The sequence below is a fragment of the Sebastes umbrosus genome, chromosome 9 (assembly GCF_015220745.1).
Source record: "Sebastes umbrosus isolate fSebUmb1 chromosome 9, fSebUmb1.pri, whole genome shotgun sequence".
In the NCBI taxonomy this organism is placed as follows: domain Eukaryota; kingdom Metazoa; phylum Chordata; class Actinopteri; order Perciformes; family Sebastidae; genus Sebastes; species Sebastes umbrosus.
The window spans coordinates 27536241-27558714 of record NC_051277.1 but is presented as its reverse complement, the minus strand read 5'-3'; the positions used below and the strand labels follow the sequence as shown (position 1 = coordinate 27558714).

Here is a 22474-nt window from a genome sequence, read left to right as displayed (position 1 = left end):
AATAAAATCTATTTGTCATTAGTTAGCACTTTTGAATGATCCTTCCATACACCGTATTCCACTGTAATATCGTGTTTCAACAGGAAATACATCAAATTTAGAAAGAAATGTTCAGCTTCCTTGGGCCTTAATGACAAATGCACCTTTAGGTCTTTAGTTTGCATTGTTTGAGTATGACAAAAAGAAAAGACATGAAAGACTAATTATTATTTGGTTACAAATACATTTACATAGTTTATTTGATTTAACCATACGTACAATCATAAGCTTATAAAATGTATTACAGTATTATAACTTTTTTTTTAAAGTTAGCACTTAAATAATGTTGAGAAAGACTCGGAGGAAAGGCTTGTCACTAAAAATGCCCCCTTTAAGCAAGCAAGCCTGAGCCGTTGTTGACGCTAACTTGGGAGATGTCCCCTTCACTTTAATCTGCAGATGACCAGCAGGACACGGGAACTTGGCCTGTGAGTTGTAGCATTTATTAACCGACAGCCTAACCTGTACAAACCGACACTCGCTAACGTACACACAACTTACGCGCTACGAGTTTTTCCTTAAAGGACTTGTGTAACACATTTTAGTTTAAAAACATCTTAAAAATACATAATTCATTTGGTTGAGTTGGTTGACAGTGACACATGCCGTCTGTGCTTCTGATGTCATGGGTTTGAGTGCATGTTTGCATTTTTCGATAATAACAGCAGCCTCTCTCTCTTTTTCAAATCCAGTATATTATTATTTCTTTAAATTATATCATGGTGAATATTCACACATTTGGCTAATTGAAATGTCAAATGAATCTGACAATCCCAAACTCCTCCACACACTTACTCACTTAACTCTCTGACCTGCTCTCTCTCTCTCTCTCTCTCTCTCTCTCTCTCTCTGTCTCTCGTCTCTCTCTCCCCCATCTCTCACTCACGTTCCTTTTCAAATACAGCAGAAACACCAGGCTTTATGATGATGATGTGTATGTGTGTGTGTGTGTGTGTGCTGTGTGAAACTGGTTGACAGGCGAGTAGTCATCCATATCGAGCAAGCCAGCTGTTCCTGTGCTTTGATAGAGCTTGTGTGTGTGTGTGTGTGTGTGTGTGTGTGTGTGTGTGTGTGTGTGTGTGAGTGTGCGGCACTCCAAATGAGCCCGAGATGGAGCTTTGAGCATATGGCACCGAGAAGGAGAAAGCTAGGGAGACAGGGAGGGAATTAAAATATACTTTACTTTCAACACTTTCTTATGGAGGGTGAGAGAGAGAGTAAGTACATTCATGGCCGTGAGTGGTTTCTTTCACTTTGTTTCACCCACACACCCATGGATGCTCCGTTATCGCCTGCTTACCGTTTAGTTTTCACTCCTCTCTTTATTTATTCCGGGGAGATTTTATTGGAAGGAAAATGTAAACTGGATACAGGAGTGAGGGGGAGGAAGAGAGGGATACGAGAGGAAAAGAGAGACTGATGATAAGAAATGGAGGAGGGGAGTGGGGGGGAGTAAGGAGGGACAGAGGAAGACAATGACTGACTGATTACAGCACCTTATCATCGCTGTATTTGTTCTGGTTAGATGAGTTATTGGATGTGTTCTGCAGCTTAAACAGCAAATAGCAGCAAATCCGAGGATTGAACCAGACACCAAATGAAAGACTTCGAGAACCCCGCTGCTCATTTTGTGCCAGCAGACGAGAGTAAAATGTCCACATTTTACCCTTTGATTAGTGAATGTGTGAACTGCATGTTTGGCAACATAGTAACAGGAGTAACAGCGCAACCAGGGTTTACACTAGACCTTTTTGATGGCCAAAATAGACGTTAATATTTCCAGAATTCCAGCAATATAGAACAACTACCGAACATGTGTTTTAAATAGCCGTATGATAGCCTACATTTGACATAACTTGAAAACAAGAAGAGGTGAAGAGATGAAGAAGAGGTCTAAGAAAGCAAATAATAGGCTGGTCGGTCCGATTTCTGCGTTTTTCAAATTCAAAATACTGTTGTTTGGCTCGTAGGGCTGTAGCCTACCGAATAATTTGAATCTTCATTCATAACGTCGACATCCCAACTATTATCAACACCTTAATGAAACATTCAGTCCACCTTTTCTTCCTCTCTTTGTCTCTCTCAAAGGCATGCCCATACTCACAGCGAGTGCTGCAACGCTCCTCGTCTCTGTAATTGTCTCAGTCTGAAGAATTTATTGAAGAAACATAGATGTAATCATTATTTATATCATCATTATAGTGGCTTGGTCCGAGCCACTTTGTTTGTTTCGCATTTACAGTCAGCTGGTTGTGTATGAAGACCGGCTTTTTTTTCAGAGCACATAGAACGGACAGCTAGCGGAGTGTGAGGAGATATTCGCTGAATTTGACAAAAACTGTAGGCTATTGGATTACCTACATTTACACTTGTGTATAAGTTTATATTTAAGTTGTCTTGGCAACACACCTTAAAATATTAGGCTATTTAAAGGTGAAGTGTGTAGTATCTGGAGGTATCTAGCGGTGAGGTGAGGTGAGGTGAGGAGATTGCAACCAACTGAAGTCACTCCCATGCAAATGGCCCTCTCTAGCCATCAGCTAGAGCGTAGAGTGCGTGTGTACAAGGGAAGTGAGTGGTGAAGCAAGAGAGAGAGAGAGAGCGGCAGCGACGGGAACAATTAACGTAAATGACTCCGGCCCAAACAGGAAAAGTAAACAGTGTTTGTTTTGTCTGTTCTGGGCTACTGTAGAAACATGGCGGAGCAACATGGCGGACTCCGTAAAGAGGACCTGCTCCCTGTGTAGATATGAAGGGCTCATTCTAAGCTAACGAAAACACAACAATTCTTATTTTAGGGTGATTATACGCTTAAGAAAACATACTTACTAATATTATATTCCATTTCTGCCAATAGATGCAAACTGGTCCTTTAATATGCTATTAATTAATTTATTTATTTGGTATATTTCCCAATGGACATTCTGGCTGTTGATCATTTAATCTGAAGGACAACTGCATGTGATAACGTTAAAAAGCCGGCATATGCCGGCTAACGTAAACCCTGAGTGCAACACTGTCTCCTATAAAATTATGTCCCCGTACAAGTAAACTGCTTTCTCAATTACGTTTGGAGGGAAACATGTTTTCTCCCGGATTATGGTCGTAGTTTTAAACACATGATTAACTTTGTGAATTCAAACCAAACAAAAACGCAACTAAACTATTTAGTTAGGTTTAGTAAAACATCATGGTTTGGCTAAAAAATAAGTATGTTTGTTACGTTATTTAAATTCCGGCATAAAATTAAAATAAGTAAACGTTGGTTTTGGTGTCACATGGGACAGGAACAGCGGCCTTCCCGAAACATAATTGACGATGCAGTTTTCTTTGCACAGGAACGTCATTTGTTTAAGAGACCGGGCTGAACGGTGGTCGTCCTAATGCGTCACATGAATGCAAAAGCGATAAAAAGAAATTCCTGTGGAGTGAATCAGCATGATTGATTTTCCATTTAACGGTTCTCAAATTAGTTCAGGTGCCATGAATGTGTTTGAAATACTCAATATTTGGCTCACAGTTCTGTCTTTGAGTGTTCAGTGATTTTGCGAGTGTGTGTTCAGGATGTGTGTGTGTGTGTCCGTGTGTGCAATAAGCCTTTAAACTGCTGTGGAAGCTTTCTGTTAGCACTATAGAATTATTGATTGGAGCCCGAGCACTCCTAAGTGTGTGTGTGTGTGAGTGTGTGTGTGTGAGCGAGAGAAAGAGGGAGAGAGTGATAACACTATTGATCTTTTCCTAACAGTTACAGTAGGCTTAAATCTACCTCTGGACACACACACACACACACACACACACACACACACACATTTAGTTGTAGTCAGCAGCTCAAAGTGAGGCACTGCATGATTTCACTTTTGGCTGATCCAGTGTGAGATATTATGAAGTCTAGCTGTTACTACTGTAGTTTCATTACTCACACAAGCAACCAACCAACGATGAGAATGAATAATTTAAAAGTAAAGTTAGCACACACGCTAAACACTTGAAGTCCCCCTTCACAAAAAAATCTGTTTTGCTTATTGTAAATTCACTTGTTAGTTTGAGCTTTTCTGTGCGGACCGATTTTGAGTTTTAGCGTTTGACAGTAGAAGACTGTTTTCACATTCATCTGCTGAAGGTGGAAATTTTCTCTGAGCTCACCTTAAGTCTGTGTTTAAGACCTGGACGCACCAGCAGGATAACTCACACCGCTAGTGTGACGTGAGAACTTAACGCCTCCAGTGCACGTACACTTAGAATGGACTATTCGGTGAAATAGGAGACATCTTTTGTTCTGTAGTTAAACTTTGAAACTCAAGATAATTGTATATTTATAGATTCTGGATTCAGGAGTAAAGGTGCTTTATGAATTTTTTACCAGTTAATTAAACTTTTCTATGGAAAACCATATCAGACAACTTTTGTTCTAAGCAAAGCATTTATATATGGGCTGTCATCGATTCAAGTATTTAGTGCGATTATTCCCAATTTAATCATATTTTTTATCTGTTTTATTTGTCAAGTATTTAATACCCTTATCAACATGGGAGTGGGCAAATATGAGTGCTTTATGCAAATGTATGTATATATTTATTATTGGAAATCAATTAACAGCACAAAACAATGACTAATATTGTCCAGAAACCCTCACAGGTACTGCATTTAGCATGAAAAAATATGCTCAAATCATAACATGGCAAACTGAAGCCCAACAGGCAACAACAGCTGTCAGTGTGTCAGTGTGCTGAATTGACTGTGACTCTCCCCAAACTGCATGTGATTATCATAAATTGGGCATGTCTGTAAAGGGGAGACTTGTGGGTACCCATAGAACCCATTTTCAGTCACATATCTTGAGGTCAGAGGTCAAGGGACCCCTTTGAAAATGGCCGTGCCAGTTTTTCCTCGCCAAAGTTTAGCGCAAGTTTGGAGCGTTATTTAACCTCCTTCGCAACAAGTTCTGCAGCTTTAAAACTGAGCCTGCAAGTTGTGTTATTATCGCTTTAACTTTGATAGCCCTAATTTTTATATCTTAAAAGTATTTCTTTCTAACATTGAATATTCATGACTTAATAAGCAGCAATCCCAGTTAAATAAAAGTATATTTACTTATTATTTAGAGTTTAAGAGTTTGACACTCAAACATCTGTTTCATCATCAGGACTGTTTGGGTGTGGTTTGATCAGATTTGATTGACAGTGATGAAACAACTCACCAACTGTCATCAGATTGAAATACTTCTAAATCGTGATTGTTACACAGAAGTACGTGACATCACCTTTTTCTAACTGAGTCTTACTTCAAACCGTTGAAAATAACACAGACAGGAAACGAAAAATAGATATTTCAAATGTGAAATTTAAAAAAAAAGACTTTTGAAGAAATTAATGTTTTCATGTGGGACCCCCTCACTCGTAGTTCGGCACTGATTGAGAAAATGGGTTGTTTTGGCCTTTAAACCAGCATTAATTACTTTTTTTGGCCGCTTGGGGACAGCGGGTCAAGCTCTAAAAACAAAATTGACATATATTACCTTATAAAGCAGCTGTTGTTCTGCTGCTGCTGGGAACAAGGTTGATGAGCTGTGAGACCAAAACGGAAATGTTGCAGGCTTTAAATTAATTCATATATATTTTTTATTTTACCTTTATTTAACCAGACAAGTCAATTGAGAACCAGTTCTCATTTACAATGATGACCTGCCCAAGAGGCAGTGACAGAAGGCAAGACGATACAAGACATTAGAACATAGATACAACTAGTGCAATAAAACAACATTAGACAAAATTGAAACATCACAAGATATACAGTAAGTACTGTACTGTATATACCGAAATTAATGACGACCAAAGGAGGTGCGGATTTGAGGAATGACCACATGAATTTGCTAGAACTAGGGCTGCCATAGTTAACTCAATAATAACACATTTATGCAAATTTGTTTTAAGGCCACTAATTTCTTTAATGCAAAGAAACGCAATTCAGAGGTTTTAGCGAGCTCAGTTTAAAGCTAGAGTGAAGATACTGGTATCATATGAAACTAAAAACCTAAAGAATCCACTGGTACCAACCATGTCATACTAGCCTGTCGGGAAGGAGGTTAAAAAACCCAAACTTTTGACATTTTATGGTTTGAGCATATTTTTTTATGCTAAATGCAGTACCTGTGAGGGTTTCTGGACAATATTTGTCATTGATTTGTGTTGTTAATAGATTTCCAGTAATAAATATATACATACATTTGCATAAAGCAAGCATATTTGCTCACTCCCATGTTGATAAAAGTATTAAATACTTGACAAATCTCCCTTTAAGGTACATTTTGAAGAGATAGAAAATGTGTGATTAATTTGCGATTCAATATTTGAATCGATTGACAGCCCTAGCTAGAACGTAAATTGTGGTTACTGTTGGAGATATTGAGTCTTGAGCGGAGATATGGAAAGGGTTTTGCCAATGATAGTTTTATAAATGAACTGATACCAGTGGATCTGACGCCTGGTATGGAGTTATGGCCAGTTGACTAGAGAATACAGGTTACAGTGATGAGTGTTGAAAGGGGCCATTTGTCACAAAAACAATGAGCTGAAAGATACTAAAACACACGGTAGAGCTGAGGGGAACTGCAGAGTTGAGTGAACCCTGTTCACATTACATGCAGTTATTTGATCCATTGCTAATATGAAAATTATTGCAGCTTTAATTTGTGACTTCGCTAATAGATCAGGCCTTCTTCTGAACAAAACTATCAACTAAAAAGTATTTTCTTTTAATATCCACATAACATGTAAAAATACCTCTAAAAAAAGTCCTTTGTAATTTAAAAACTCTTAAGGAACCTTTAAAATCACATAAATTCAATAGGCTTATATAAAAACAAATCCTATTTTAATAGGGATATTGTTGTCATTTATCCTCAAAGGAGCAGAAGAAGACCCCTAAACACTTGAGAAAAACATTTCTGCTTTACAGAACACTGGCTTCAGATGAAGTCAAACTGTCACTACGCTTTCAGTGACATTCAATTGTCTCCATTGCATTCTCACCCAGGTAAACAACACTCAAAGTCAAGTGGATATACAAGTATATTTGTGATGCCCTGCGAGCGAGGCTGCAAGAAGGTAAACATGGAGGTGACAGGTGACACTTCCAACAGCACTGTGACAAGTTTCATTTACATGTAGTTCAAAGCAGAGAGCTGATGTAATTTCACAGTGATTTGAAGGCCTGCTGTGGTGTTTCCGTCAGGCGCGTGTTGAGGTGCACACGACGCCTCGCCACTAATGTAGCGGTAAATAAGAAGCGGGCTAGACTAAGACCTCCAGTCAGTAATCACCATGAGGCTAACACCAACCAAATCAATTCTGCTCTCAGAGAAAGCATTCGTTTTATGGCTTTTTGCATGAAAAGATCCTGCCTTTATATAACACACTGGCTTGGTAAAAGCAAACGTGGGCATTTACATTTATAAAAACAGATGGCAGCTTAGGGAGCTGGTCGGACTGAATTTAGACGGACTTACTCTGCTCTACATCTTGCTGCTTGCCCTCTAACATGAGGTCTGTCAAAGTTCTTTACAGTATGTTTCAGCAGGAACTGCTTTCTGGTCTTAAGCAGCAGAAAGCACTCTGCAGTATGCTGTATATGCTGAACAGGTTATGTAGGGACAGAAAAGCTGATGGCACTTTTACAAGGCAGTTAGTTCGAACCCTTATGCTGTGTTCAGACCAAGAGCGAAGCAGATTTTTTACTCGTGCGAGTTGGACTGCCGGTATCATTTGTCTTAATTCGCACTAGATGCGCCGGAGAGAAGAGGAAGCTTGTCTCCATAGAAACAAAAAAACGTTTATTTCCGCCATCAACCATGGAAGAAATAACCAATGTTGCTGCTTTGTACATGTTGTGGAAGTCCCAGGTATGTCAGAAAACCAAACGCCGTCGCATCAAGGTTCATAACATCACCCGACAGCGAGCTGTATTCACATACAGTAACATTGCACTGACTGTAGGCTATAGCAAGCCACACGTCGCTATAGCGGTATGAACCCAAAATAAACAGACTGCGCTTTGATTTAATTGTAATAAACAGATCAAAAGGATGCCAAAATAACTACATAATGTTGTTGATTTGTAAAAAGTCTGAATTCGTGCTTTGGCAGGTCTGTTCTCAAGACGACAAGCAAACACATTTTAAATTGATTGTTTTCTGAATGGAGTTTGGATCGATCAGTGCCAGGCTATGCTGCTGCTCCACCAACACTCAAGATAAAGACATCTAGCCATGAATACCGCAGTGTGTGGTCTCTGTACAAATATGATGTACTATCGTAGCTCTGGGTGCCCTCAGACAGCTACAATATTTTTTTCCTCCATTTCTGATTCAACAATGTCAGGACGTCAATGCCGAAAAGAGGAGAATCTCAATGCTGATAGGCTTTGCGTTGTGTCATTCGCGCCATTCGCGTCATTCGCATTGCCCGGTGCGAATTTGCTTTTTTTAAAGATTTTATTATTCCAAAATATACCTTTTGTACTTTTGCTTCTACTTCAAAAGACGAAAGACAGGGCACCTGGGTTAGCTCAGTTGGTAGAGCGGGCGTCCATGTATCAAGGCTTGGTCCTGACCGCGGCGGCCGGGGTTCGAATCCGGCCTGTGGCCCTTTCCGCATCCACTCTCTCTCTCCCCCCTTTCCAAGACTCTATCCACTGTCCTCTCAATAAAATGGAAAATGTCCCCAAAAAAATAACTTTAAAAAAAAAAAAAGACGAAAGACAGTCGTGCTTGGATTTAACAAATTAACTGTCCCATCTCTTTCTGTATTAGACACTTGAACAAAGTGCAAATTGGGCAAATGTCACCTTAAGTTGCCTGGGATATTTTAGCCGCTAACTTTAATTCTGGTAGGTTTTAACACGTAATGCTGGCATCTGTGTCGCTGCCGCTTGAGGGAAGGCAGCGTTAAGTGTTGCTTGAAGGTGCCAGATGATGTCATATGCTAATTTGCATATTAATTTGCTACATCGAGCATCTTTGAGTTGGATAAGCCAGTGCAAATCAGCTTCAGCTGTAGTGATTTATTGACAAATGCTTGTGGAGTTGTTGCATTAAGATCGTTCTGCCATGGTTTAACTAGTTATGTCTAGGTACAGTGATAAGCTTATAGACATAATCGTTTATAACCTTCTTACCTATAATTTCCCAACTTTTTAGAGTAAAGGGTCATTTTAAAGTTACACTAATCAAAATTTTTATGTTAACAATGCATTAAATGACTATGTGGAAGGATAGGGAGCCTGTTTTCACCAAAAACATCAACCCATTATACACAACCCACCAAGCAACAAACAGCAGACAGACAAAGTTAGCTTAGTTAGAACATAGTGGAGCATTTAGCGGCTAAAGTGCCAGATATTTCCCTCAGAGTTGGTGGAAACCAAAACAGAGTGTATGTTGGGCTTACATTCATCAGGTGGACAGAAACACGACTCCAAACCAGCGCTGATGTTGCTCTCTGTCTGCTAGATAGGAAGATCTTTCATAAAACGTTAGCCTAGCTTGCATCTTCATGAGGTGATACTATGTCAGTGTTTACAGCTTGCTCCGGCACTCCAAAGAATAGATTATTACTGCCTTTTAGGGTTGGCCCAACATCGTGACTTAAGTCCCCGTCCACACCGACCGGGGTATCAATGGTGTGCAGATTGATTTTGAGAGTGCAACTGAAGGTGGACACTAGGGCTGTCACAAGCAATCCCAAAACATTTATTGTCACCAGTTTGGATAGTTGTATTTGCGTAATGTTGAGATTCATAGGTCGTTTTTTTTATTACCCTTACCCACAATGCAGTAATCAACCACTCAAACCTGACCCGACGTGTAAAGCACCAACTTTATGCATTATACTAGCAGAGTAAATGTCAGGATTGAGGTCTGAGACAAGGACAGAGACAAGCGGACTTGAGCGCCGCGGCTCGTAGTGTGTAATTTTGTAACGTGATTGGACAGAAATACGTGAAATGACCACAACTTCTTGACAGCACATTACGTGGTGGTGGCACGGAATGTGTTCAAATTACGTACCGCCACTACGGCTGGTGTGTGTGTTTATGTCTCTAAGAGAGAGACATAGAGATGAAAAGAAGGTGGACTATTGCACGCAATGTTTATGTAAGTTATTAATAACTTACTCTGAACCCAGCATTGTCACTTTTTAACCCAACCGCCTAGACCAGCGTTAATTTCTTGTAAGCTAGTAAGGTTTCGACCCACACATCAGTAGCGGATTGCCTCTTGACAGCACGCACAAGTGTGTAAGAGAGAACGAGAGCTACTGGTCCAATTATGAACACACTTATTTTTACAGTCTATGGATCGCACTAATTTCTGGCGAAAGAATGTCACGATTGACAAACGATATCATCGTCCATTGCGACGTTTCACTGTTGACATTGTCAAATGCCAATTCGGTAGACATCGCCCAACTCTACTGCCTTCAAGATGTTTCTCACACACAATTATGGGCCCAATCGAGTAAAGAAAATTATGAAAAACAAAATGTATATGTGCAAATAGCATTAAATAAAATGATCTCTTTAGATGGTTAACCTTGTAACATGTTAAGGGAAACACAGGGAGGTGGTCATGCTTGGTGCAGTGAGGGAGATGACAGACAATCAGAAGGAGAGACAAAGAGGAGAGAGAGTTTTTTCTACCGACTGAAATTAAGTTGCAGCGTCTGCAGTACTATAATATCCGAATTAACATGAGACCTATTCATGGAAAACTGTTTGTTTGTTTTTCCAGCGAGCTGTGGATTCAGCGCCTCGGAATAATTTACTTCATACTGTAGAAGTCAACAAATGCTTAAGGAAGCTTTCCCTGTTTGTACATTCATTACTGTAACAGTGCAGATGGATAGTCGGGCAGACGCGGGGGAATAGCGGTAAAATGCAGAAGGGAAGGGTGTGTATAAAATGACGGTATATGTAGAAATACCTTCTCTGAGGAAATAAAGAAGAGGCGAGAGAATGTGGCGACGAGGGAAAACGGGGATAAAATATTTTCTCACTTCCAGCAGAACTAGAAGAGAGTTATGAGGAGTCTGCCAATGCAGCAAACAGCTGGCTTCATTTGCATAATACCCATCAGGCCTCTCTTTCCCCCAGGCTGCCTGTCAACTCACGACCGAGACGTACACGACTATACACACACGCACGATGCCATCTTTCACTATATCAGGGCCTGCCTGTACATTTATATAGGCAGCAAGTATCCTGTGGAAGTGGCGATACCGTATCAGTCTTGTGTCTGAATTCAAAGCTCCTCTGTGACTCAATGAAAGCTTTTTAATGCTTTAATTTATTTGATTTTCATAGAGGCGACTAATTGCCTCTGCAGAGAGAGGGGAGATGAAATGATTTAGCTTTTATGCTGATAATAAAATGATCATAAAAATCGTCTTCTAGAAACAAAGAATACAGTCCCGATGAATCAAACTACTGTTGAGTGGCTGCAGTGAGGCAGAGGAGAGGGTGCTTGGGGAGAAATGTACTTTAGCCAGATAGCATAGGGGAGGTCTCCCATCAGCGAGGTGCTGCAGGGGTGTCATCACAGTAATAGCTGCCCCGTGATAAGAGAGATCACAGAGGAGCGAGGGCAGCAGCCCGGGCTGGTCTCTGTGGGTTTTTCAAGTTCAATATCTTAACAGCTAAGATCATCTTCGGGGCCTGTAACAAGACCGTCTGGAGAAGGCTGCGCTCCGTGATAATGAGTTGAACGGCGTTAGATAACAAAGTGGTGATGTTATGCCATGTTACGCGGAGATGTACAAGCAGCGAGAGAGCAAATAGCATGTCAGCATCAGCTAAAACACTGCTGACAAAGTCAAAAGTGCATTTCTCTTTACATTTCACAGATTGCTTTTTCCTCAGAGAGCGCACACACACACACATACACACACAGCGTGGTGGTTTTATGATTGCGGCTGCCACAGAGCGGTTAGTTATTCAGCGATGCTGTTTATAACAGACAGAATATGATTTGAGATGAACTGTTTTGCCCCGAGGATTAACATTATTGCTCTGTTGACTGGATTAGCTGCAATGATCAGCATTGATCTCTGCTGTCACTGTAAGAGGCTGACAGTGTGTATTAGCGCTGTCATCTCGCTCCTCATAAGTGAATCCCCCCCTCTTCACACTCCTCCTGAATTAGACATCTTTTCAACAGGCCGGTCAGATGAAACTGCTGTTATTTAACAATTTTCCAGCCACGCAGCGGTGGTGAATCTGAGGTCTGCGGTTCAAGCCGGGTCAGGGCCGAGGCGCTTGACTCGCGGCGGCTCGCCACCCGCCGATCGTTGACCGGGGATCACAGCAGTCAATCCCTGCACTTTTACTGCAGCTTCCACACCGTCTGCCGGAGTGATTTGAGGGGCTTAGAGTGCCAGCGGTAGCATGTACCCGGTGTCACGGGTTCACACAGTCAAGGATTTAATTCATAGTTTAAAGCCAGAGTCGTCTGTGACATTTCAATAAAAGAGCTATGAGCAGTGGTGGAAGAAGGATTCAGGTCCTTTAAAGTAAAAGTAGCAATGTCACAGTGTAGTCAATTATAAGAAAAAGTCCTGCATTCAAAATGTTCCTGAAGTAAAAGTGCAGAAGTATTTGCAGCAAAATGTACTTAAAACTAGGGCTGGGTGATATGGCCAAAATATTCTATCCTTATATAGCTCATTTCATATCTTGATAATGATATATATTATGATTAGGGCTGTCAAAGTTAACACAATAATAACGCGTTAACTCAAATTCGTTTTAACGCCACAAATTATTTTTTTTACGCATTAACGCAACTTGCAATATTTAGGTTCTAGCGGGCTCAGGTTTAAAGCTGGAGTGAAGATACTGATATTATAAGAAACTAGGCTAAATAAAGGTGGCTAAGTGCAGTACCTGTGAGGATTTCTGGACAATATTTGTCATTGTTTTGTGTTGGTAATTGATTTCCAATAATACATTTATACATACATTTGCATAAAGCAGCATATTTGTCCACCCCCATGTTGATAAGAGTATTAAATACTTGACAAATCTATTGATTCGATACTATTGATATTAATTGATTGACAGACCTAAAAAAAAGGAAAAATCTGAAGTTTTTCCACAAAATGTTACTAAATAAACATACAGATATCTAAATGTAGAAACATGAACAACATATTTCTTAACACTCCATAAGTTATTGCACATTTTTTAGTTTTTGAGTGCAAAGACGTTTTGATAGTTTTGTTACGCCCGTGTAACGTAACTTAATGACGTCATCAGGAGCGTACAACGTGATGATGCAAAAGACAGAAGCTTTCCACTGCAAAAAGAATGAATGCTCAAGCTCAGGGGTGTCCAACATACAGCCTGGGGGACAAGAACCGGCCCTTTGCACAGTGTGAAAATTGCAGAGAGGTCATTAATTCCAATTTTCATTGGCACGACTATCAGAATCATCAGGGTGGAAAATACAAGAACTTGGCAGGAAAACTGAGACAGCAGTCAGTTTTTAGTCGTAGCTGAGAGATCTGCGAGAAATATCATGTGGTTCATCATCTCTTTTGTAAACGGATTATTCATTAATTGTTTCCAGAATGTACTTGTAATTCTTTACAAGAAGGGAAATTTGGAGGTGTTATTTATAGGTTACTATGCAATGGTCTAACTGGTCCGGCCAATTTAAGATCAAATTGGGCTGTGCGTGGCCCATGAACTAAAATGAGTTTAACACCCCTGCTTGAGCTATTTTTTATGGTTTTTATTTAACATCAGTCTAAACAGGATAATGCAAACTGTGATCTCCCACGGGGAAATCTGGTGCCAAAGTGCGCTGTCACCGCGTTTTGTACCGCACGTAACGTAACGTAACGTAATCACGGAGTGTACAACGTGATGACGCGAAAGACAGAAGCCTCGTCTTTCCTCAGCAAAAACAATGAATGCTCTAGCTATTATGGTTTTTATTTTAGATCGATTTAAACAGGATCATGCAAACAGTCCGGGCAGGGAAAGTACCTGTTATGCAAAATTGCTCCCTTAAAGCTGGACATACACTGTACAATTTTCGCCCGTTTCTGGACAGAATTTTGAGACACACAACTAATTTAAGAGTCTGACCGAGTTTCAGCTTCGTCGGGCGTTTGTTTGCCATGCAGTGTAGAAGGGGGGCCGAGGATCGATTAACTCCTCCTGACCAGCTGTTGGACAGTCGGATGAGTTTCTGACATGTCAGAAATTTTGGTTGGCCGTCCACGGCAGAGCCACGAGCCGATACCCCAAAGTCAGTTTTTACAGTAATCAGAACGTAGCTATCAAGATAACATCGTGGACTACAATAGATATAGTAAAACATAGCCAGCTTACTTCCAACTCTCTCAGTAAAGTGGACGAGCCATACTGTCCACGTCTTACTCGCCACCTATGAGTCCATATACGCCATTGCCAGGATGGCACAGATTATCAAGGCAGCTGTTTCTGCCTTGTTAGCCTTATTATGACCCGTATACAGACCAAACTTTCTCTGCCTCTGATCTTTCAAACAAATCTTTATTAACAACTGTCAACAGCCAGAACGGCCCTCAGGGGCTGACAATTCTTTTTTTTTTTCTATTTCACACGTACAGTGGCTGATGATCGGACTGTACAGTGTGAGCACATAAATCGGGAGCTTTGGCTTTACATTGCAAACGATCTACTCCTACAGTAGGAGTAGGAGTGACACAACAGCATCTCTAAAATCGTACAGTGTATGCCCTTTAAGCTTTAGAGTATAGTCATGTATCATACTGATAGAATTATTATTATTGACTTGAACATGTAAGCAGCATGTTATTGTCAAGCTAATTTTAACATTTATATATGCTGCCAAATGAAGTGTCTATTTTATATAGTTCCAGTGTTCCAGTAAGTCCATGTATCATGCACTTGTGAGGTTGTAGGCCGCCTCACATAATACATTACAGAACTTAATGTTTGGTATTATATGACTGAAATACTTCATGTCATTTAATAAAAGAGGGGTGTCATTATTTAGGATCGTTTCCAAATTGAAACTTACTTTATGTTGTCCTGAACACACTGCTGACGTGTGATTGATGAAGCCACGCTGCACTGTTTTAATGCAATGACATGAATTCCCCAGGATGTTAAGGTACTCTAGTTAATACTTATACATCTTGACTAGTAAAATATAATGAATAACAAGGCAACTTCATCTGAGACGATAAAAAACTCAGTACGAACGTCTAATAAGATATCCGACTATTCCATAACAGCTTATGTCTGGAGCCCATAAAAATATGGTAATAAAAATCTTTATTACTCTTGGCGTTACAAAACAATACACGGAGAACCCCTACTGCTAGCTCTTTAGTATTATTCATTAGGTTCTGATACAGGCCAGTGGCTGTTCCTAACTTTGTGCGTGTGTGTGTGTGCGTGTGTGTGTGTGTGTGTGCGTGTGTGTTTGTGTGTGTGTTAGGGCCTTTTAATAAAAAATGCCCCGCTGGGCTCTGCGTTGCCAGTTTGCCAATCAGAGCATAGCCACGATATGCAAATCACACACACACACACACGCATGGACGTAAACACACACAGGAGCAGGCGGCGTACACACACACATACACAGGAGCAGGCGGCGTACACACACACACACACACACACAGGAGCAGGCGGCGTATACACACACAGTGGAAGAAGGAGTGTTTTGATCTACCAGGGCCATTACAGACATTTTAAAATCCTATGAATATAAAAAAGAGAGAGAGAGAGAGGCAGAAGGATGGAAGTGAGAGGAGGGAGATGAGAGAGATGGGCGAGAGAGCATCGTAGAGACAGAGAGAGAGGGACGAGAGATATGACCGGGGAGGAAAGTGAGAGGAAACATTTTCAGTTTCTCTTTCTGTTTATGATTTCGTTCTGAATGCATCAGAGAGATTACATGGAAGATAGACGATTAAATGGCTCCCTCAGTCTTTCTCTGCCAATTTTTTTTATTTTTGTGCATTTTTTTCCAGTTTTCTATATTGTTTCTTGATATTACAGGAGTCTCTGGTAGTTAGAGATGAATCTCAGCACAAAGCCTGAGATTTATGGAAATGTTCGGTATCATTAAACATGAAGCGTGATTGGTTGATTGAGCAATCAGAATGAATGTCTTGTCATTGTGCAGCCGGCTACGGCGCTGATGATTTAAATGGACATTAATATTAGGGCTGGGACGATACACCTATCCCTCGATTCAATACTATCACGACACATGGGTGCTGATTCGATATGCATTGTGATTTTTAAGTATTTTACATGTATTGAGATTCCATACTACGATTTATTGTGATTTTGTTAACTTTTTTAACACTAGACCATGGGAAAAAGTTTAATTATATACTTCTAGGGACTTTTACTTTGGAAAATATCTAATTAATACACTAAAAACTACGGATGCACCGATCCGACTTTGTAAGTCTAGATACTTATAGCAATACCTGGGCTTTGGGCATCGGCCGTTACTGAGTTCTTATCTGATTCCAGTCTTTAATTAATAAGCTTATTAATTAAACACTGGTATCGGATCGATACTTTCTGTCGCACATTGGTTTCCTAACTTTGTAAGACAAAAATGTAACAAATAAATACAAAAATATAAATTTACTTAATTGTTATTTATTATGAAAATAATAATTGCACCAGCAGCTTGGTAAAACATTTTCAAAATTAAAATAAATTGCAATTCAAGTGCAAACCTTTATATTTAGCAACAAATTGGTCAAAACTATGAGTTGAAATTCCAGTATATAATGTTATGTATATAGTATATAAACAAAGAATTGAATTGAATAGATCGGCCCCGTTGTCGCTGCGTTTTTTTTTTTTTTGATAGATACGGAACGGATATGATGTCACGTTACTCAGACTACAACAATAAAAGCGGTAACTTCCTTCTACCTCTGCATAGACTCAAATGAAGCAAATGGCATTTAAAAAATGTATTTCAAAATTGTGAAAAAAAATCGTGATACACAGGTAAATCAGTTTTTTCCCCACCCGAAATTAGTTCAGGAGTAAACAGACTAACTCAGGCGACTGATGACTAACACGACTGTGTTATTTGGTGTATATGATGAATTATTAAGACTCCAGGCACCCAATCATCAGCTTATAGAAAAACTGTTTGGTCTCCTGTTAGACTGTTTTTTTTGAGGAGAGGAGAGGCAGCTAATAGGGTGATTAGGGGGGAGGAGAGCTGCTGTTGAGAAAAAGACTTTGTGTTGGATTATTTTCTCCTCTTAGGAGCTTACAGAGAAGCAGACGGTGTTTTACACCTCAGCTCTTAAGACCCCCAAATCCCCTGATTTAGACTTAAACTGCATAGAGAGGGAGGAGAGGAGGAAGGGAGGATGAGTGAAAGAGAGGGAAAAGAAAAGAAAGTGGGGGGGGGAGATACAGGGAAGGAGAGAGGAAATAATAGAAGAAGAAGAGTCAAGGAGGGAGATTAAGAGAGAAGTGTTCATTTACAGTTTATACTTTATACCAATGTGTTTGTTTTGGAAGAAGCAGACAAAGAAAAAAAACGTAATTCAGCATGCGGGTGAAGAGTGAGAACTAGATAGGTGTTAATTCCAGCTGATTAAGGAGAGTGTTGAGTCTTTGAATGATGAAAAGTGCGCAGCGTGTGTTTGTGTTTGTCACAAGCTTTGCTCACTTTGTCGTCCTGCGAGTGTGTCTGCGCTGCCGTGGTGTGAAATACCGCAGCAGTGCTTTTGGCTGCGGTGTAAACACACACACGCAGCTCACCTGTGAAATCACACAGGTCTCACCTCGTTTTATAGCTCCGATGGTCGTCAGGGTCCGGGCTGAGGGCCAACGCCGCCACCTGTGATGGCGCTGAGGTGTCTCTGCTGAGTAACCTGTGCAGATGTAGCTTGTTCTTTATAACATGTTTTATGGGGTTTCTAGCAGACAGTGGAGAGAGAGAGAGGAAGAGGATGGATGGAGTAAAGATGTCAATGTGGGACCAAGAGAAAAATAATGTATAGATTATTCTTCAAGTTGATAATCAGCCATACTGCATTTTATTCCTAGTGAAATAAGAACATCTGTCAGAAACCTCCACGTGTTCTGCTACTTTCAATGCTTGAGTGATAGTAGGCCATTAACATTATATTTAAGTTTCGATACTCTTATCATTGTGAATTGTTTCAATGGTTGTCATTTTTTAACTTTATAAACTAAAGCTACTGTTCCACTATGTTTGCATAGGGGCTGCTATTACTCACCATTGTTTATGCTCAGGTGCTGCTCTTTAAAGGACCAATACGTTATATATTTATTGTAATAAATCATAAAATGACCATAATATGTCATCAGAGATTAAGGAAACATACTAACTGAAATACTGGCTTCTCTAACAACACTGCTACAGCCAGTATGTTCTCCTTTGAGATTTCCACTCCAGTCCGGAACGTCTGTTTTTGTTTTGGATCTGTGTGATCCCGTCCACTGCCCGTTTCGACACCCCATTGCCACATATGAAACAAATTTGCGTACAAACACAGCCTTCTGCAGCCATGGAAGCAAACAAACAAACTGGATAACAGACAACAGAGATCACATAACATTAGATTCTACCCGACCTGAAAAGCCTCAGCACATCTCTCTGTGGTCCATGTATTTGAGACACACAGCCGATGAAGTGATTGTGATTACAGGCCAGAGGGTAATGCGGTCATGTCTAGAAGGTAACCCTCAAATTACGAAAATGTGCGCTAACTGCTATCAGTCACACCAGAGGAGCGGATGGGCAATGGCGCCAATGTTATGAATTTGTACTGCTGTTACCTATTTGAAAGGCTAGCTGTCAGTACTACACATTGCTCCTTTAAAGGGGCATGATGTAACTTTTGAAAGTAGAGATGTCACGAGAACCGGTACCAAGTCAATGCCAAAATTCTGAAAATGTGACGGTGGTCATTTTTTACAGTACCGCATTTACGAGATAAAAAAAATTATTATTAATTTGCGATTGTTAACGCAATTAACTATGGAAAATCAGGAGATAATGCGATTGAATATTTTAGTTGATTGACAGCCCTGGTTTGGAGTTAATAAACTCGGCTACAGCGAAGTTTGTAGTAGAAGTAGAGGCCATCTAACCCATCTACGAGAAAAAAAATTGAGAGCGGTGTTCAGGAATTTGTTTCAACTGGGCAAGTTGTAATTATTTATAATTAGTTGCACATTATGGGTATACCCGAAAGTTAAATGTTCGCTACATCAAGATTTATTCAGTAAAGGCGTTTCCATAATCAATTTAGTGCAACAACTCTTTTTCAACAAAGGCAAAAAACACCTTAAGCAAGCGAAAGAACCTTCTGCGATATAAGAAGTTTTATCGAATTTTGCTGTTTCCATACAGCTTTTCTAATGCGATACTTCAAAATGTGAATGGAAACACAGCTTATGAAAGGTATTTAGTTGTGTAGGTTGCATGCTGAAGAGATGTGCATCCCAGATCTTCCATGCTGTTTCATTACAGGCCTATACCCCCAAACTGTTGTTGTTTTTGTGTGTGTAGTAATCTACATAAAATGTCCCATCAGTGTAAGAAACAACAATTTGGTTGAAATGACGCCATTGACTTTGTGGACAAAAGGGATTTATTCAGTCCTCTGGGAATTATGTATGTGTGTGCGTGGATAAAGATGCAAATGTATAGAGAAACACACACACACACACAGACACGCACATTTGATGCCCTATTGTACCGCCGGGGAGCCCTCCACCTTCCACCCGCCGTCACCCCTCTCAAGAGGCACTTATTTAGTTGGTACACAGGCGTCATGCTGGGAACCACACACAGACAGACCACACACACAGCGAGCACAAACACACACCGTTGCCAACGGAACAAATCAAATATACTCAGCTTGAATTGCCTCTGCACGCACACATACACACCTGTCAGTCATTCTCTTTTTACTCCCTAATTAAAACAGAGGTGAGTGTGTGTGACTATATAAAGCCCCTTTTCTTTCCGTTAATATAGCTATGTGTGTATGTGTGGTGTATATTAATATAAGGGGTTTTCTTTGTGGGCTGAATGTGTGTGTATGGAACTGGAAAAGAGATCGAGTGTGTGTCGGTGTATGTAGGAGGTGTTCTGTTCCCAATTAATCACAGTAGTGAATCTCCCTCCCCTTGTTGTATAATACAGATGTCATCCACAGCAGTAACTCTGCAGTGCTGCTGCTTGGCTACATAAGTGGTTCGAGCAGTATTGTTTATCTTAATAGCATTTAATGACATTTTCTTCATATTATTATACCATACCATACTTATATGTTGCATTCGGTTCCCTCGTCTGGAAGTCAATGGGTTTTTTTAATGGGTTTTTAGTTAGATGCTTGAAATAAGGTCTGTGGTTAACACAAGCTTAAGAGATTTTAACGTTTTGTTTCTACAACATAAAATACATCAGTTAAAATCCCACTTGTGGATTTTGAAGCCTTTTTGTGTCTTAAAAAGGCAGTTGCTAACAAGTGGCTAAATGAGACTACTAAACATCATCACACCATCAAACTTTTTGCAGAGGAACAACATGATCCAATAAAAACCAGATCGTAAAACACACTTAATTCAAACCCGACAGAAAACAAAATAAAACCAAAACCTTCTTGGTTCGTCTTTCCAACAATTACTAACTCTGGTTTGGTCAAAATAAACCCTTATTTCACCAGGTTAGATGTGAAAATTCGCGGCTCTGCACGGTGTTTTCCCCCACTGTATCTTTCTGCTCGCTGAGCAGCGGCTGAGCAGCTCTCGTTCTTCAGAAGCGGACCATTAAATTAGCAAAATAAAATGACAAACACCAGCGATGTATTCAGTCAATCGCCGATTGCATATATATTCGTCCAATGGCCCAACCCTAGTTTAGACTACTGAAGCCTTTATTCGTGGTGCGAAAGCTTAGGAAAATCAACCTCATTCCAAAACAAAATTATGTTGCTTTTTCGCAAAATATTCATATTCTGTGTGAAAGTATTCATGATAAAAACAACAGATCAAAAAAATATATATATTAACGGGCCAAATGAATCGCACAAAAAAAAGGCCTTGAGTTAGTGCAGGATAAATTACACCTTAATCATTCTTATACAGTGGTGAGGTAATACGAACATACCTCTCAGCAATGCCTTGCAATGAAGCACAATAAGTTGAACATGGGAAGTTTGGAAGTGACACACACAGCAGCCAGTCGTGTCTTGACGTTATCTCGAAACGTCCACATAACAGCGGGGACAAATGAGTTCTTGAAGCTGATGGTTTCACTTGTCACACATCGGAAGTATCTTTCAGAGAAGAGCAGCCAGAACAGATGCTGTAATGGGGTGAGAGTGAGCTGGAAACTCTCGTCTTGGCACGCTTGATGGTGCACTCGGTAAAAAACTGACTCAGTGGAAGGTCAGTGTCAGTTATTGTTGCTGCTGAGGAGACGATTTACTGTAGTTCTTTTCATATGTGACCGTACGTGTCTTTGTTCTCTTTGCAAATCGATGTGTGGAGGCCAAGAGAAGCAAAAGATCTGCAAAAAAATGCAATAGACAAATTGCAAAGTTGGCTTCAAAAGGAGATTTTCACTTAAAGAACAAATAAATAAAGAACAAAGAAAAGACCAGGTTTTAAGTTCTTTGAGAAAGTTAAAAAAATAATCTTTCTAAAAAATGGCAACATAGCGTTTTATCAGCTTATCAATTGTGTGGAAAACTTTGCTAATTTTAGTGGCCCGGCTCTCGCAGATGGATGACTCTGGGTGCTACTAATACAGATTGAAGTGTTTAGCTTGGCTAGCCGGCTCCAGGATGTGATCCATCAGAAAACAAGGCTAATGTTTTCAGCTAAACCACTCCTGGTGCAATTATATGGTCCACTGGCATTGATCATAGCTCCTCTTCTTCAATCTATTCTCCTCTATCCCTCTCTCGCCCCCTTTAATGGCTAAGTCAGTGTTAAATGTTTGATAAATGAGTTTTGAGACCGCCTTTCCATGGATTTATTAAAATTCTATAAAAACCCTCTTTTCGGTGTGTGTGCATGTGAGAAAGAAAGTGATGGAGAAAGGTAGACTATTATACTTTGTGTGTGTGTGTGTGTGTGTATGAAATACTCTGGTTAGCTTGTGTTTTCTCACACATGCAGCCCTTGACATATCAGCGTGTTATTGCTCACATGTTACCAAACTTAGCAAACCTATTTTCACATCCAGCAAATTCAGAGGAACACCAAAATTAATTTAAAGTAGGGCTGTCAATCGATTCAAATATTTAATCCCAATGAATCGCATGATTGTCCATAGTTAATCGCAAATTAATTGCACATTTTTTATCTGTTCAAAATGTACCTTAAAGGGAGA

General features: G+C 40.0%; 1 protein-coding gene across 2 annotated transcripts in view; it reads left to right on the top strand.

Annotated features, from left to right (window-relative positions):
• The window catches only part of aff2 (AF4/FMR2 family, member 2), a 211308-nt gene that overhangs the window by 80346 nt on the left and 108488 nt on the right, over window positions 1-22474 (top strand). The gene's annotated exons all lie outside the window — the stretch shown is intronic.